At 47.5% G+C, this 6,000-nt stretch overlaps 1 protein-coding gene across 3 annotated transcripts in view; it reads right to left on the bottom strand.

The window, feature by feature from the left end:
- The window catches only part of ptprea (protein tyrosine phosphatase receptor type Ea), a 60,687-nt gene that overhangs the window by 28,115 nt on the left and 26,572 nt on the right, over window positions 1-6,000 (bottom strand). For 2 of the 3 annotated variants that reach the window (XM_048233151.1, XM_048233153.1), the window contains exon 2: window positions 3,897-4,182. The gene's annotated coding sequence lies outside the window, so the exon portion shown is untranslated. Of the gene's footprint in view, window positions 1-3,896; window positions 4,183-5,212; window positions 5,351-6,000 lie in introns of all 3 variants that reach the window. The other variant, XM_048233152.1, reaches the window with a different exon arrangement.

Here is a 6,000-nt window from a genome sequence, read left to right as displayed (position 1 = left end):
CTCTCCCCAACGGACATCAGATGATGACCGCAAATAATCATCACTGTTGGCCTGATTGAAATGGGGTTCCTATTGAGAAAGTGCTGAAGTTACTGTATGTCATCATTATTTAACCACCATGGCTATTCAGTTACAGGAAAAGGAAGACCAGACACAACACCATTACACAACAACAGCCTGCACAGAGCAGCTCACAAGACTACTCATAACATGCCATTGCTCCTGCCCCTGCTCTCTACATGGGCACTGACTATTTGGACCATCTTGTGAGCAATGTGACATTGCTGTTGAAGACTGGACACAACCTTGCGTCTTGTTTTTGCTCTTGTGTGGAGAGATAGCTCATTAGGCCGGGTCCTGGGGTCGTACAGTGGCGCGTATTGTCCTCGCGCTCGCTGGCAGGGTGCACTGAGGAGAGCCCATTATGGCGCCCGGCCTATTGTCCTGCAGAGCCACTCCACCGACTCCCGGTCCCTCTTTAGAGCCGAGCGGAGGAAGTGCCACATCCACATCCAGTCCCCACACAGCAGCAGCAGCAGCAGCAGCAGCAGCAGCAGCAGGCCTGGGATCTGGCCTGCACTCTGCCTGGGCTGGCTGGCTGTCAGCTCTCTCCCCTAGGCCCAGACATGCAGCCGGAGCAAAGAGCTGGGGTGGGGGAACGACTGTGTGTGTTTGGAGGGAAGGTGGAGAGATAAATGCACACGATCAGTGCAGTCGACCGTGTGTCTGGAAATGATCATCCTGTGTCATCACCACAGATGCACTACAGTTTTGCATGATATGCCTGAGTGACAGGTATCCCGTCCTATGGCAGCACTCGGTTGCAACCCCCCCACCACCACCCCCTGCCCCTGCACTCGTTGGCCCCTCCCGGTGGCTGCTGTCAGTAATGGAGACGGATCGCATGCTGTTGGAGGGCGAACAAGGGCAAAGTCACAGCAGCACGAGCAAGAGCCCAGACACGCCTCTGCCGAGAGCACCAGGCCCGCTGGGAAACAATCAGACACCTACTTCCTGATATCCCCCCCGCTCCGCCACCCATGCATCTGATATCCAATCAATAACACCCGCCAAGCAAGAGCTCCCCAACTCAGCCCACATGAAAGCCGTAGTTTCATTAAGAGCTTCACAAGCAGCCTGTGGGCAAGTGATACAGTAGATGTTGACCCACTGTGATCACACCATTGGTTAATGCATCAGCCATACAAGCCAGACTTGGCCCGGGGAGTAAAGGCAGGTTTTTGTTTTTCCCCCCGGCACCAACAAAGGTCAGTTTGGCTGCCAAGAAAAGCTGTTAACACCGGGAGGGGTAGGAAAGCTCAGCTCCAGTGACTGCTTCTATTAAGAAAACATTGAGAACACTCAGATGGAAAACTTAGTTTGGGGGAAAGGGCAACGAGAGGACGACACCATGTGAAGTTGCACGTTCATCTCGGGAGTTCAGTGTGTCTCTCATTCATTGTGTGCTGTCTAAGGTGTGTGTGTGTGTTCGTGAGAGAGAGAGTGAGTGTGTGTGTGTGTGTGTGTGTGTGTGTGTGTGTGTGTTCGAGAAAGAGATAAAGAGAGAGTGAGTGTGTGTGTGTGTGTCTTCATGAGAGAGAGAGAGAGTGTGTGTGTGTGTGTGTGTTTGTGTGGGTGTGTGTGTGTGTGGGTGGGTGTTTGTGAGAGAGAGAGAGTGTGTGTGTGTGTGTGTATTTTCTGCAGCGTAAGCACATGCTGTCCCTCCATCTGCTGTTTGATGCAGACAGTTTCCTCTCCTCCACTGCCAGTCTTCCTGTCCCACTCTGAAGGGGAAATGTGTCCAGCGCTGTCACACACTCCTGAAACAACTTCTTGATAAGACACACACACACTCTTACGCAACAGATACTGTAGAGGCACACACTGCCAAACTTCTACAAACACTGCATACGGAACCTCACACAAGTCATGAGAACACACCAGTACTACTGTTTGTGTATTCAATTGATACGGTGCAAGTGTGTGAGCGCACACACACACACACATGCAGACACACATACACAAACACACACACATGCGCACACATGCACACACACACCACACACAGCCCCACCCACCCACACACACACACACAATCTGCACATATGCCGAAGACCTTGGTGTGAGAACTTTGTAATGTATTTCACTTGTTACTAGTTACTTGTGCGATACACAAACACTTTGTACTAAGTGATAAGTGACAAGGAAACAATATAACTCAACAACTAAAGTGGTTGAGCAGGATAAGAGGACACACAGTGGCTTCCCATCACAGAGAAAGAGAAGGAAAGATACAAGCTCATGACCATGCAGGCCTCTCTGCAGGGCTCCCACAAGTCCTTGACATCCTTTAAAGTTGTGTGAATTTCAGGGGGAAAAAAAGAAAATCCTACAAAGTTTTTTTTGCAAATAGACATGAATAGACAGTGAAATGTCACTGGAACTGGAGAGACCACATAGTCTAACACCATTCTAAAACAGTACAATTGAGAAATGTTGAGAAGTGTTCACACATTCAAATTGACAATTGTTGATAGTGAGCTTCTGTAATGCCTGATTGTTCTCATTATGAAAAATGAAGCATACAGACCTGTGTCTAAAACTATGCCATGTTGGGTCCTTGGATTCAAGGATGTTAGACTTGGACTTGAATGTGATGTTTAAGGTGTTGTTAAATGTAGGTAGTCACTTCCACCAGTGTCCAGTCTTAATGTCCCACTCCCTGCTCCAGTCACCTCCATACTGCGCAGTCCTAGCCACAGCTGCTATGGCTGTTAAGCTGTCTAAATGTCATAATATGTCACACTGGCACTAATCTGCTTACTGTGAGACTGGAGCAGTGTTTCTGGGGTGTGGATACACAGCTGCAAATGAGTTCAAACTGAAGCAACGGGAACCAGTCACCCTTGTGCTGCATCTGCTTCCCACCTAGCCGTGGACCACTGACAAGTCTGCTTCAGAGCTTCTGCTTTCACGCTAAGTAGAAACAGCTACTGTGAAAATCTTCTGACTGTGACTTCCTTGGATCATAATAAATCAATTTGATTAAAGACTGCAATTTTACTGCAATGTGTCTTGTAGGGACGCTAGCCTACCCATTTAGGCCAGAGGTGGTCAGATCTTTCAGGCGTGGCTGATCTTTCACATCAGTGTGCTAGTTCCACTTTAATCGCTTGGTCCAGCCCAAACTCCTCCGAGCAATGCTCTGTGGTCCAGAGGGAAGTGTGATGGATGAGGAACTGGTTAACCTCACAACTGAGGCATATGACACAACAAACCCTCTACAACCCCTCTAGTTTCCCTTGCCTTACTTTCAAAACAGGGTGGTCTTCCCTAAAAGCAACATTGTGCTATAACCAAAGTTCAATGATAGAGTCCTCCATTCTCTCATTGTTACAAAGCCCATAGCAGAACAATAGTTTTGGTTATCCCTCGGAGACAAGAAATACTAGTTTCTGATTGACTGACAAGTGGGCTACTAATTCTGTATATTGGGACAACTATGAAGCAGAATAGAAATCCCCATTGCACATCAATTGCATCATCAGGAAACGACAGTTGAACTAGGAAGCAGGCTTTGCAACAATGGAATCAAGTGTAACCAAGCTAGCCACCGTTATCACTGTGAGTTACCAAAGTAACTATAGTACAACAAACTGAACAAGTGGGCTTCTTTTTAAACTGAACCCTTTTGAGAACCTTTTAAATACATGTCTATTGCCTACAAACATGAGTGGTAGCCGGGGATAAGCGGGATAATAATGGAGGTCTTTGCCTCGTCCATTAATTCTGTATATCGGGACACCTCGGCGGCCGCTATCCCTTACGATATTAAGAATAAACTATTTAACAGAAGGGACATATTCCAAAGCCCTGTTCAAATGTAGGCACAGTACCTTGGTGAGAGGTGCTTTCAGAGCAAGCTGGTTCTCAGGTCCATTCTAGCTGCTGGGGATGCTGCTGGGGCCGACTGTCACATCGCTCCCGGGGGTGAGGGGCCACGCTCTCCCTCCCTTCCTCCGTGTGCGCTGCTCCTCTGAGGGAAAGAAAACAGTCTGTCCTTCCCCCTCGTTTTTTCTCCCTCTGTCCTTCTTCTTTGTGCTCCTCTACCGGTCCTCCTTCCACTGCTTCAAGGTCAGAGATGTGTCTGTCACACCACGCCTCGGAGAAATGATTCTCCACCTTTAGAGGAAATGAGACAGAGCGAGAGAGAGAGAGAGAGAGAGAGAGAGAGAGGGAGGGAGAGGGAGAAAGATTGTACATTAGACATTCATTTACGAGGACATTCTCCATTACTGTGAGACTAGAGGTAGATAACAGGCCCAAAGGGGCTCAGGGTCTGAGCTGTCAGTTCCAGTCGTGGCCCCAGCGTTGAGTAGGGATCAGGGGGCAAGACTACACCACAGGAGCTCTCACAGCTATAGGCCAGAGGCCAGGCAGCCTCCATAGGAACTGATGTCCCCACAGAGATATCACAGTGGCTGCTCGAGCAACGGTGGCTGCTGTATTCAGTTTGGGTTTATAATCCCAAGTGGTCATTGACACAGTGATTTGTAGAGAATTTCTAAAATCATGTTCAAAACAGTTTCAATGTTTTCACAAAAAAAATTAAACTGAAATGCAACCTTGAACTGTGCCAGAGGGATTAGCCTGTCTTTTAAGAGATGCGTTTTGTTTTTTAACTAATGCGCCTTAATGTGTAAACGCTAAAGCTGACATCAGATATGTGTAAAAGTGATACATGATAGAACATATAAATCCCTTTGCCTGTTAATTAATCTGCTTCATCCCAAAATGACTAAGTAGAATATTTTTAATCCTAGATTAGAATTATAAGTAAAGAGTCTTTTTAATTCATTATCAGTGCATTTGGTTTATATAATTTATTTGATGGCATTAGCAGAAGAACTGAAATGTACAGAGCTACAGGGTGCATTCTGATTTCACTTAAGCACCGCCCCTGCCTCCTACATCTATTATGGCCATTTCATCAAGAAATTACCCACTGCTCGAAACTAGATTGCTCTTCTATGGTATGTAACGCCATGTGTTCAGTAGCAACAGCAAAGGGGAACCATGAACATCTAATGAAATGACGCTGCTAGAGCCAACGTGTCTAAAAGACAGAGGAAAGAGGAGGAATGGGCATGGCTGTGTTCAGAACGCAGCGGAGAGAGAGAGAGAAATGGGGGCAGGGGCTCCATTCATCTACCTGGGAACACTGAGCAGCGCGAGAACCTCAGAGCTTGTGCATTCCCAGCTGTTGCTATGGTGACGGTGTAGTCTCTCTTTCGCAGGCGGCCATGGCGGCGCTGAGATCAGACTAGACGAGGGGCTCCTTGGGCTCCCCCTGCACACACACACACACACACACACACACACACACATTATGGCTGAGCGAGTGAGTCAGCCAGTCAGCGCCTCCGTCAGCCGGGCCGTCACACAGCCAGACCCTCCACAGCTGCAGGAGGGCCCGGGCTGGACGAGCCAGCGAGTCATGCCTGCACATTTAAGTGGCAGCTGCGTAATTGTGCAAATAAAAAGAGATTTAAAAGCTCGTCTGGCCGCCAGTGATTGTGACGGGGAAGGAAGGGGCTCAGGGAGACATTGGAAGGTGTCCTGGCTAAAAGCCATTTCTACAGTATTTCTGTCGATCTGATGAACAGATTGTTCACCACTTGTCACTAATGATGCTCATGATATCATGGTAGCCCTACTTCATATAAAATAGCCTGGGAAAACCAGGCCATATCAAAGCAGCCCACTTTGCATTTGACAAAATGGTTTTCACTGCCCTTGAAATAAGTACTCGATAAAAGATTACAACACCACTATATCAGCAACAGTTTCATTTAATATGTTTGGCATGTATGGGAGGACATCATCACATCAAATAAGGAAGTGATCCAGCTATCATAGTGCAACCTATGTCAACACAAAACAGCACACTAGAACTGCTAAACCAGCTGACAATCGCAACCCCAACTGACAAAACCAGAA

This window comes from Alosa alosa, chromosome 22 (assembly GCF_017589495.1).
Source record: "Alosa alosa isolate M-15738 ecotype Scorff River chromosome 22, AALO_Geno_1.1, whole genome shotgun sequence".
NCBI classification, from domain to species: Eukaryota; Metazoa; Chordata; class Actinopteri; order Clupeiformes; family Clupeidae; genus Alosa; species Alosa alosa.
Note: the sequence above shows the minus strand (reverse complement) of the source record. Positions and strands in the feature narration are given on the sequence as shown.